Genomic DNA, 12015 nt, shown 5'->3' on the forward strand with positions numbered 1-12015 from the left:
TCTCCACAACTCTTCCTCTACTCACCAAGATATTTAAAACCCCAAATCTCCACAACTCTTCCTCTACTCACAAAGATGTTAAAAAGCAGAAATCTCAACAACTCTTCCTCTACTCACGAAGATTTTTAAAACCAGAAATCTCCACAACTCTTCCTCTACTCACAAAGATGTTTAAAAGCAGAAATCTCCACAACTCTTCCTCCACTCACGAAGATGTTTAAAAGCAGAAATCTCCACAACTCTTCCTCTACTCACCAAGATATTTCAAACCCCAAATCTCCACAACTCTTCCTCTACTCACAAAGATGTTTAAAAGCAGAAATCTCCACAACACTTCCTCTACTCACAAAGATGTTTAAAAGCAGAAATCTCCACAACTCTTCCTCCACTCACAAAGATGTTTAAAAGCAGAAATCTCCACAACACTTCCTCTACTCACAAAGATGTTTAAAAGCAGAAATCTCCACAACTCTTCCTCCACTCACCAAGATGTTTAAAAGCAGAAATCTCCACAACTCTTCCTCCACTCACCAAGATGTTTAAAAGCAGAAATCTCCACAACTCTTCCTCCACTCACAAAGATGTTTAAAAGCAGAAATCTCCACAACACTTCCTCTACTCACAAAGATGTTTAAAAGCAGAAATCTCCACAACTCTTCCTCCACTCACCAAGATGTTTAAAAGCAGAAATCTCCACAACTCTTCCTCTACTCACCAAGATATTTAAAACCCAAAATCTCCACAACTCTTCCTCCACTCAGGAAGATGTTGAAAAGCAGAAATCTCCACAACTCTTCCTCTACTCACCAAGATGTTTAAAAGGAGAAATCTCCACAACTCTTCCTCTCCTCACCAAGATATTTAAAACCCCAAATCTCCACAACTCTTCCTCTGCTCACCAAGATGTTTAAAAGCAGAAATCTCCACAACTCTTCCTCTACTCACCAAGATGTTTAAAACCCCAAATCTCCACAACTCTTCCTCTACTCACCAAGAGGTTTAAAAGCAGAAATCTCCACAACTCTTCCTCTACTCACCAAGATATTTAAAAGCAGAAATCTCCACAACTCTTCCTCTACTCACCAAGATATTTAAAACCCCAAATCTCCACAACTCTTCCTCTACTCACAAAGAGGTTTAAAAGCAGAAATCTCCACAACTCTTCCTCAACTCACAAAGAGGTTTAAAAGCAGAAATCTCCACAACTCTTCCTCTACTCACAAAGAGGTTTAAAAGCAGAAATCTCCACAACTCTTCCTCTACTCACGAAGATGTTTAAAAGCAGAAATCTCCACAACTCTTCCTCTACACACCAAGATGTTTAAAACCCCAAATCTCCACAACTCTTCCTCTCGTCACCAAGATGTTTAAAACCCCAAATGTCCACAACTCTTCCTTTACTCACAAAGATGTTTAAAAGCAGAAATCTCCACAACTCTTCTTCTACTCACGAAGATGTTTAAAAGCAGAAATCTCCACAACTCTTCCTCTACACACCAAGATGTTTAAAACCCCAAATCTCCACAACTCTTCCTCTTCACACGAAGATGTTTAAAAGCAGAAATCTCCACAACTCTTCCTCTACTCACCAAGATATTTAAAACCCCAAATCTCCACATCTCTTCCTCTACTCACGAAGATGTTTAAAAGCAGAAATCTCCACAACTCTTCCTCTACTCACCAAGATATTTAAAACCCCAAATCTCCACAACTCTTCCTCTACTCACCAAGATATTTAAAACCCCAAATCTCCACATCTCTTCCTCTACTCACGAAGATGTTGAAAACCCCAAATCTCCACAACTCTTCCCCTCCTCACAAAGATGTTTAAAACCCCAAATCTCCACAACTCTTCCTCTACTCACAAAGATTTTTAAAACCAGAAATCTCCACAACTCTTCCTCTACTCACGATATTTTTAAAACCAGAAATCTCTACAACTCTTCCTCTACTCACGATATTTTTTAAACCAGATATCTCCACAACTCTTCCTCTACTCACCAAGATGTTTAAAACCCCAAATCTCCACAACTCTTCCTCTACTCACAAAGCTGTTTAAAAGCAGAAATCTCCACAACTCTGCCTCTACTCACCAAGATGTTTAAAAGCAGAAATCTCCACAACTCTTCCTCTACTCACCAAGATATTTAAAAGCAGAAATCTCCACAACTCTTCCTCTACTCACCAAGATATTTAAAACCCCCAATCTCCACAACTCTTCCTCTACTCACCAAGATGTTTAAAAGCAGAAATCTCCACAACTCTTCCTCTACTCACAAAGAGGTTTAAAAGCAGAAATCTCCACAACTCTTCCTCTACTCACGAAGATGTTTAAAAGCAGAAATCTCCACAACTCTTCCTTTAGTCACCAAGATATTTAAAACCCCAAATCTCCACAACTCTTCCTCTACTCGCAAAGATTTTTAAAACCAGAAATCTCCACAACTCTTCCTCTACTCACCAAGATGTTTAAAATCCAAAATCTCCACAACTCTTCCTCTACTCACGAAGATTTTTAAAACCAGAAATCTCCACAAATCTTCCTCTACTCACAAAGATGTTTAAAAGCAGAAATCTCCACAACTCTTCCTCTACTCACCAAGATATTTAAAACCCCAAATCTCCACAACTCTTCCTCTACTCACCAAGATGTTTAAAAGCAGAAATCTCCACAACTCTTCCTCTACTCATGAAGATGTTTAAAACCCCAAATCTCCACAACTCTTCCTCTACTCACGAAGATGTTTAAAACCCCAAATCTCCACAACTCTTCCTCTACTCACCAAGATATTTAAAACCCCAAATCTCCACAACTCTTCCTCTACTCACAAAGATGTTTAAAAGCAGAAATCTCCACAACTCTTCCTCTACTCACGAAGATGTTTAAAAGCAGAAATCTCCACAACTCTTCCTCTACTCACCAAGATATTTAAAACCCCAAATCTCCACAACTCTTCCTCTACTCACAAAGATGTTAAAAAGCAGAAATCTCCACAACTCTTCCTCTACTCACGAAGATTTTTAAAACCAGAAATCTCCACAACTCTTCCTCTACTCACAAAGATGTTTAAAAGCAGAAATCTCCACAACTCTTCCTCCACTCACGAAGATGTTTAAAAGCAGAAATCTCCACAACTCTTCCTCTACTCACCAAGATATTTCAAACCCCAAATCTCCACAACTCTTCCTCTACTCACAAAGATGTTTAAAAGCAGAAATCTCCACAACACTTCCTCTACTCACAAAGATGTTTAAAAGCAGAAATCTCCACAACTCTTCCTCCACTCACAAAGATGTTTAAAAGCAGAAATCTCCACAACACTTCCTCTACTCACAAAGATGTTTAAAAGCAGAAATCTCCACAACTCTTCCTCCACTCACCAAGATGTTTAAAAGCAGAAATCTCCACAACTCTTCCTCCACTCACCAAGATGTTTAAAAGCAGAAATCTCCACAACTCTTCCTCCACTCACAAAGATGTTTAAAAGCAGAAATCTCCACAACACTTCCTCTACTCACAAAGATGTTTAAAAGCAGAAATCTCCACAACTCTTCCTCCACTCACCAAGATGTTTAAAAGCAGAAATCTCCACAACTCTTCCTCCACTCACCAAGATGTTTAAAAGCAGAAATCTCCACAACTCTTCCTCTACTCACCAAGATATTTAAAACCCAAAATCTCCACAACTCTTCCTCCACTCAGGAAGATGTTGAAAAGCAGAAATCTGCACAACTCTTCCCCTCCTCACAAAGATGTTTAAAGGCAGAAATCTCCACAACTCTTCCCCTCCTCACAAAGATGTTTAAAACCCCAAATCTCCACAACTCTTCCTCTACTCACCAAGCTGTTTAAAACCAGAAATCTCCACAACTCTTCCTCCACTCAGGAAGATGTTGAAAAGCAGAAATCTCCACAACTCTTCCCCTCCTCACAAAGATGTTTAAAAGCAGAAATCTCCACAACTCTTCCCCTCCTCACCAAGATTTTTAAAACCCGAAATCTCCATAACTCTTCCTCCACTCACAAAGATGTTTAAAAGCAGATATCTCCACAACTCTTCCTCTACTCACCAAGATGTTTAAAAGCAGATATCTCCACAACTCTTCCCCTACTCACCAAGATGTTTAAAACCCCAAATTTCCACAACTCTTCCTCTACTCACCAAGATGTTTAAAAGCAGATATCTCCACAACTCTTCCTCTACTCACAAAGATGTTTAAAAGCAGAAATCTCCACAACTCTTCCTCCACTCACCAAGATGTTTAAAAGCAGAAATCTCCACAACTCTTCCTCCACTCACCAAGATGTTTAAAAGCAGAAATCTCCACAACTCTTCCTCCACTCACAAAGATGTTTAAAAGCAGAAATCTCCACAACACTTCCTCTACTCACAAAGATGTTTAAAAGCAGAAATCTCCACAACTCTTCCTCCACTCACCAAGATGTTTAAAAGCAGAAATCTCCACAACTCTTCCTCCACTCACCAAGATGTTTAAAAGCAGAAATCTCCACAACTCTTCCTCTACTCACCAAGATATTTAAAACCCAAAATCTCCACAACTCTTCCTCCACTCAGGAAGATGTTGAAAAGCAGAAATCTGCACAACTCTTCCCCTCCTCACAAAGATGTTTAAAGGCAGAAATCTCCACAACTCTTCCCCTCCTCACAAAGATGTTTAAAACCCCAAATCTCCACAACTCTTCCTCTACTCACCAAGCTGTTTAAAACCAGAAATCTCCACAACTCTTCCTCCACTCAGGAAGATGTTGAAAAGCAGAAATCTCCACAACTCTTCCCCTCCTCACAAAGATGTTTAAAAGCAGAAATCTCCACAACTCTTCCCCTCCTCACCAAGATTTTTAAAACCCGAAATCTCCATAACTCTTCCTCCACTCACAAAGATGTTTAAAAGCAGATATCTCCACAACTCTTCCTCTACTCACCAAGATGTTTAAAAGCAGATATCTCCACAACTCTTCCCCTACTCACCAAGATGTTTAAAACCCCAAATTTCCACAACTCTTCCTCTACTCACCAAGATGTTTAAAAGCAGATATCTCCACAACTCTTCCTCTACTCACCAAGATGTTTAAAAGCAGATATCTCCACAACTCTTCCTCGACTCACGAAGATGTTTAAAACCCCCAATCTCCACAACTCTTCCTCAACTCAGGAAGATGTTGAAAAGCAGAAATCTCCACAACTCTTCCCCTCCTCACAAAGATGTTTAAAACCCCAAATCTCCACAACTCTTCCTCTACTCACCAAGATGTTTAAAACCCCAAATCTCCACAACTCTTCCTCTACTCACCAAGATATTTAAAACCCCAAATCTCCACAACTCTTCCTCAACTCACCAAGATGTTTAAAACCCGAAATCTCCACAACTCTTCCTCCACTCAGGAAGATGTTGAAAACCCCAAATCTCCACAACGCTTCCTCCACTCACAAAGATGTTTAAAACCCCAAATCTCCACAACTCTTCCCCTCCTCACAAAGATGTTTAAAACCCCAAATCTCCACAACTCTTCCTCTACTCACAAAGATGTTTAAAACCCCAAATCTCCACAACTCTTCCTCTACTCACGAAGATTTTTAAAACCAGAAATCTCCACAACTCTTCCTCGACTCACAAAGCTGTTTAAAAGCAGAAATCTCCACAACTCTTCCTTGACTCACCAAGATGTTTAAAAGCAGAAATCTCCACAACTCTTCCTCTACTCACCAAGATATTTAAAAGCAGAAATCTCCACAACTCTTCCTCTACTCACCAAGATATTTAAAAACCCCAATCTCCACAACTCTTCCTCTACTCACCAAGATGTTTAAAAGCAGAAATCTCCACAACTCTTCCTCTACTCACCAAGATGTTTAAAACCCCAAATCTCCACAACTCTTCCTCTCCTCACAAAGAGGTTTAAAAGCAGAAATCTCCACAACTCTTCCTCTACTCACAAAGATGTTTAAAAGCAGAAATCTCCACAACTCTTCCTCTAGTCACCAAGATATTTGAAACCCCAAATCTCCACAACTCTTCCTCTACTCACGAAGATTAAAAAAACCAGAAATCTCCACAACTCTTCCTCTACTCACCAAGATGTTTAAAATCCAAAATCTCCACAACTCTTCCTCTACTCACGAAGATTTTTAAAACCAGAAATCTCCACAAATCTTCCTCTACTCACAAAGATGTTTAAAAGCAGAAATCTCCACAACTCTTCCTCTACTCACCAAGATATTTAAAACCCCAAATCTCCACAACTCTTCCTCTACTCACCAAGATGTTTAAAAGCAGAAATCTCCACAACTCTTCCTCTACTCATGAAGATGTTTAAAACCCCAAATCTCCACAACTCTTCCTCTACTCACGAAGATGTTTAAAACCCCAAATCTCCACAACTCTTCCTCTACTCACCAAGATATTTAAAACCCCAAATCTCCACAACTCTTCCTCTACTCACAAAGATGTTTAAAAGCAGAAATCTCCACAACTCTTCCTCTACTCACGAAGATGTTTAAAAGCAGAAATCTCCACAACTCTTCCTCTACTCACCAAGATATTTAAAACCCCAAATCTCCACAACTCTTCCTCTACTCACAAAGATGTTAAAAAGCAGAAATCTCCACAACTCTTCCTCTACTCACGAAGATTTTTAAAACCAGAAATCTCCACAACTCTTCCTCTACTCACAAAGATGTTTAAAAGCAGAAATCTCCACAACTCTTCCTCCACTCACGAAGATGTTTAAAAGCAGAAATCTCCACAACTCTTCCTCTACTCACCAAGATATTTCAAACCCCAAATCTCCACAACTCTTCCTCTACTCACAAAGATGTTTAAAAGCAGAAATCTCCACAACACTTCCTCTACTCACAAAGATGTTTAAAAGCAGAAATCTCCACAACTCTTCCTCCACTCACAAAGATGTTTAAAAGCAGAAATCTCCACAACACTTCCTCTACTCACAAAGATGTTTAAAAGCAGAAATCTCCACAACTCTTCCTCCACTCACCAAGATGTTTAAAAGCAGAAATCTCCACAACTCTTCCTCCACTCACCAAGATGTTTAAAAGCAGAAATCTCCACAACTCTTCCTCCACTCACAAAGATGTTTAAAAGCAGAAATCTCCACAACACTTCCTCTACTCACAAAGATGTTTAAAAGCAGAAATCTCCACAACTCTTCCTCCACTCACCAAGATGTTTAAAAGCAGAAATCTCCACAACTCTTCCTCCACTCACCAAGATGTTTAAAAGCAGAAATCTCCACAACTCTTCCTCTACTCACCAAGATATTTAAAACCCCAAATCTCCACAACTCTTCCTCCACTCAGGAAGATGTTGAAAAGCAGAAATCTGCACAACTCTTCCCCTCCTCACAAAGATGTTTAAAGGCAGAAATCTCCACAACTCTTCCCCTCCTCACAAAGATGTTTAAAACCCCAAATCTCCACAACTCTTCCTCTACTCACCAAGCTGTTTAAAACCAGAAATCTCCACAACTCTTCCTCCACTCAGGAAGATGTTGAAAAGCAGAAATCTCCACAACTCTTCCCCTCCTCACAAAGATGTTTAAAAGCAGAAATCTCCACAACTCTTCCCCTCCTCACCAAGATTTTTAAAACCCGAAATCTCCATAACTCTTCCTCCACTCACAAAGATGTTTAAAAGCAGATATCTCCACAACTCTTCCTCTACTCACCAAGATGTTTAAAAGCAGATATCTCCACAACTCTTCCTCGACTCACGAAGATGTTTAAAACCCCCAATCTCCACAACTCTTCCTCAACTCAGGAAGATGTTGAAAAGCAGAAATCTCCACAACTCTTCCCCTCCTCACAAAGATGTTTAAAACCCCAAATCTCCACAACTCTTCCTCTACTCACCAAGATGTTTAAAACCCCAAATCTCCACAACTCTTCCTCTACTCACCAAGATATTTAAAACCCCAAATCTCCACAACTCTTCCTCAACTCACCAAGATGTTTAAAACCCGAAATCTCCACAACTCTTCCTCCACTCAGGAAGATGTTGAAAACCCCAAATCTCCACAACGCTTCCTCCACTCACAAAGATGTTTAAAACCCCAAATCTCCACAACTCTTCCCCTCCTCACAAAGATGTTTAAAACCCCAAATCTCCACAACTCTTCCTCTACTCACAAAGATGTTTAAAACCCCAAATCTCCACAACTCTTCCTCTACTCACGAAGATTTTTAAAACCAGAAATCTCCACAACTCTTCCTCGACTCACAAAGCTGTTTAAAAGCAGAAATCTCCACAACTCTTCCTTGACTCACCAAGATGTTTAAAAGCAGAAATCTCCACAACTCTTCCTCTACTCACCAAGATATTTAAAAGCAGAAATCTCCACAACTCTTCCTCTACTCACCAAGATATTTAAAAACCCCAATCTCCACAACTCTTCCTCTACTCACCAAGATGTTTAAAAGCAGAAATCTCCACAACTCTTCCTCTACACACCAAGATGTTTAAAACCCCAAATCTCCACAACTCTTCCTCTCCTCACAAAGAGGTTTAAAAGCAGAAATCTCCACAACTCTTCCTCTACTCACAAAGATGTTTAAAAGCAGAAATCTCCACAACTCTTCCTCTAGTCACCAAGATATTTGAAACCCCAAATCTCCACAACTCTTCCTCTACTCACGAAGATTAAAAAAACCAGAAATCTCCACAACTCTTCCTCTACTCACCAAGATGTTTAAAATCCAAAATCTCCACAACTCTTCCTCTACTCATGAAGATTTTAAAAACCAGAAATCTCCACAACTCTTTGCTCACAAAGATGTTTAAAACCCCAAATCTCCACAACTCTTCCTCTACTCACCAAGATGTTTAAAAGCAGAAATCTCCACAACTCTTCCTCTACTCACCAAGATATTTAAAACCCCAAATCTCCACAACTCTTCCTCTACTCACCAAGATGTTTAAAAGCAGAAATCTCCACAACTCTTCCTCTACTCACCAAGATGTTTAAAACCCCAAATCTCCACAACTCTTCCTCTACTCACAAAGAGGTTTAAAAGCAGAAATCTCCACAACTCTTCCTCTACTCACCAAGATATTTAAAAGCAGAAATCTCCACAACTCTTCCTCTACTCACCAAGATATTTAAAACCCCAAATCTCCACAACTCTTCCTCTACTCACAAAGAGGTTTAAAAGCAGAAATCTCCACAACTCTTCCTCTACTCACAAAGAGGTTTAAAAGCAGAAATCTCCACAACTCTTCCTCGACTCACGAAGATGTTTAAAAGCAGAAATCTCCACAACTCTTCCTCTACACACCAAGATGTTTAAAACCCCAAATCTCCACAACTCTTCCTCTACTCACGAAGATGTTTAAAAGCAGAAATCTCCACAACTCTTCCTCTACTCACCAAGATGTTTAAAACCCCAAATCTCCACAACTCTTCCTCTTCTCACAAAGATTTTTAAAACCCGAAATCTCCATAACTCTTCCTCCACTCACAAAGATGTTTAAAAGCAGAAATCTCCACAACTCTTCCTCTACTCACCAAGATGTTTAAAAGCAGATATCTCCACAACTCTTCCTCTACTCACCAAGATGTTTAAAAGCAGATATCTCCACAACTCTTCCTCTACTCACCAAGATGTTTAAAACCCCAAATCTCCACAACTCTTCCTCTACTCAGCAAGATGTTTAAAACCCCAAATCTCCACAACTCTTCCTCTACTCACCAAGATGTTTAAAACCCCAAATCTCCACAACTCTTCCTCTACTCACCAAGATGTTTAAAACCCCAAATCTCCACAACTCTTCCTCTACTCACAAAGATGTTTAAAACCCCAAATCTCAACAACTCTTCCTCTACTCACCAAGATGTTTAAAACCCCAAATCTCCACAACTCTTCCTCTACTCACCAAGATGTTTAAAACCCGAAATCTCCATAACTCTTCCTCCACTCACAAAGATGTTTAAAAGCAGAAATCTCCACAACTCTTCCTCTACTCACCAAGATGTTTAAAAGCAGATATCTCCACAACTCTTCCTCTACTCACCAAGATGTTTAAAAGCAGATATCTCCACAACTCTTCCTCTACTCACCAAGATATTTAAAACCCAAAATCTCCACAACTCTTCCTCCACTCAGGAAGATGTTGAAAAGCAAAAATCTGCACAACTCTTCCCCTCCTCACAAAGATGTTTAAAGGCAGAAATCTCCACAACTCTTCCCCTCCTCACAAAGATGTTTAAAACCCCAAATCTCCACAACTCTTCCTCGACTCAAAGATTTTTAAAACCAGAAATCTCCACAACTCTTCCTCTACTCACCAAGCTGTTTAAAACCAGAAATCTCCACAACTCTTCCTCCACTCAGGAAGATGTTGAAAAGCAGAAATCTCCACAACTCTTCCCCTCCTCACAAAGATGTTTAAAAGCAGAAATCTCCACAACTCTTCCCCTCCTCACCAAGATTTTTAAAACCCGAAATCTCCATAACTCTTCCTCCACTCACAAAGATGTTTAAAAGCAGATATCTCCACAACTCTTCCTCTACTCACCAAGATGTTTAAAAGCAGATATCTCCACAACTCTTCCCCTACTCACCAAGATGTTTAAAACCCCAAATTTCCACAACTCTTCCTCTACTCACCAAGATGTTTAAAAGCAGATATCTCCACAACTCTTCCTCTACTCACCAAGATGTTTAAAAGCAGATATCTCCACAACTCTTCCTCGACTCACGAAGATGTTTAAAACCCCCAATCTCCACAACTCTTCCTCAACTCAGGAAGATGTTGAAAAGCAGAAATCTCCACAACTCTTCCCCTCCTCACAAAGATGTTTAAAACCCCAAATCTCCACAACTCTTCCTCTACTCACCAAGATGTTTAAAACCCCAAATCTCCACAACTCTTCCTCTACTCACCAAGATATTTAAAACCCCAAATCTCCACAACTCTTCCTCAACTCACCAAGATGTTTAAAACCCGAAATCTCCACAACTCTTCCTCCACTCAGGAAGATGTTGAAAACCCCAAATCTCCACAACGCTTCCTCCACTCACAAAGATGTTTAAAACCCCAAATCTCCACAACTCTTCCCCTCCTCACAAAGATGTTTAAAACCCCAAATCTCCACAACTCTTCCTCTACTCACAAAGATGTTTAAAACCCCAAATCTCCACAACTCTTCCTCTACTCACGAAGATTTTTAAAACCAGAAATCTCCACAACTCTTCCTCGACTCACAAAGCTGTTTAAAAGCAGAAATCTCCACAACTCTTCCTTGACTCACCAAGATGTTTAAAAGCAGAAATCTCCACAACTCTTCCTCTACTCACCAAGATATTTAAAAGCAGAAATCTCCACAACTCTTCCTCTACTCACCAAGATATTTAAAAACCCCAATCTCCACAACTCTTCCTCTACTCACCAAGATGTTTAAAAGCAGAAATCTCCACAACTCTTCCTCTACTCACCAAGATGTTTAAAACCCCAAATCTCCACAACTCTTCCTCTCCTCACAAAGAGGTTTAAAAGCAGAAATCTCCACAACTCTTCCTCTACTCACAAAGATGTTTAAAAGCAGAAATCTCCACAACTCTTCCTCTAGTCACCAAGATATTTGAAACCCCAAATCTCCACAACTCTTCCTCTACTCACGAAGATTAAAAAAACCAGAAATCTCCACAACTCTTCCTCTACTCACCAAGATGTTTAAAATCCAAAATCTCCACAACTCTTCCTCTACTCATGAAGATTTTAAAAACCAGAAATCTCCACAACTCTTTGCTCACAAAGATGTTTAAAACCCCAAATCTCCACAACTCTTCCTCTACTCACCAAGATGTTTAAAAGCAGAAATCTCCACAACTCTTCCTCTACTCACCAAGATGTTTAAAACCCCAAATCTCCACAACTCTTCCTCTCCTCACAAAGAGGTTTAAAAGCAGAAATCTCCACAACTCTTCCTCTACTCACAAAGATGTTTAAAAGCAGAAATCTCCACAACTCTTCCTCTAG

Source organism: Myxine glutinosa, chromosome 5 (assembly GCF_964187855.1).
Source record: "Myxine glutinosa chromosome 5, kmMyxGlut1.1, whole genome shotgun sequence".
NCBI classification, from domain to species: Eukaryota; Metazoa; Chordata; class Myxini; order Myxiniformes; family Myxinidae; genus Myxine; species Myxine glutinosa.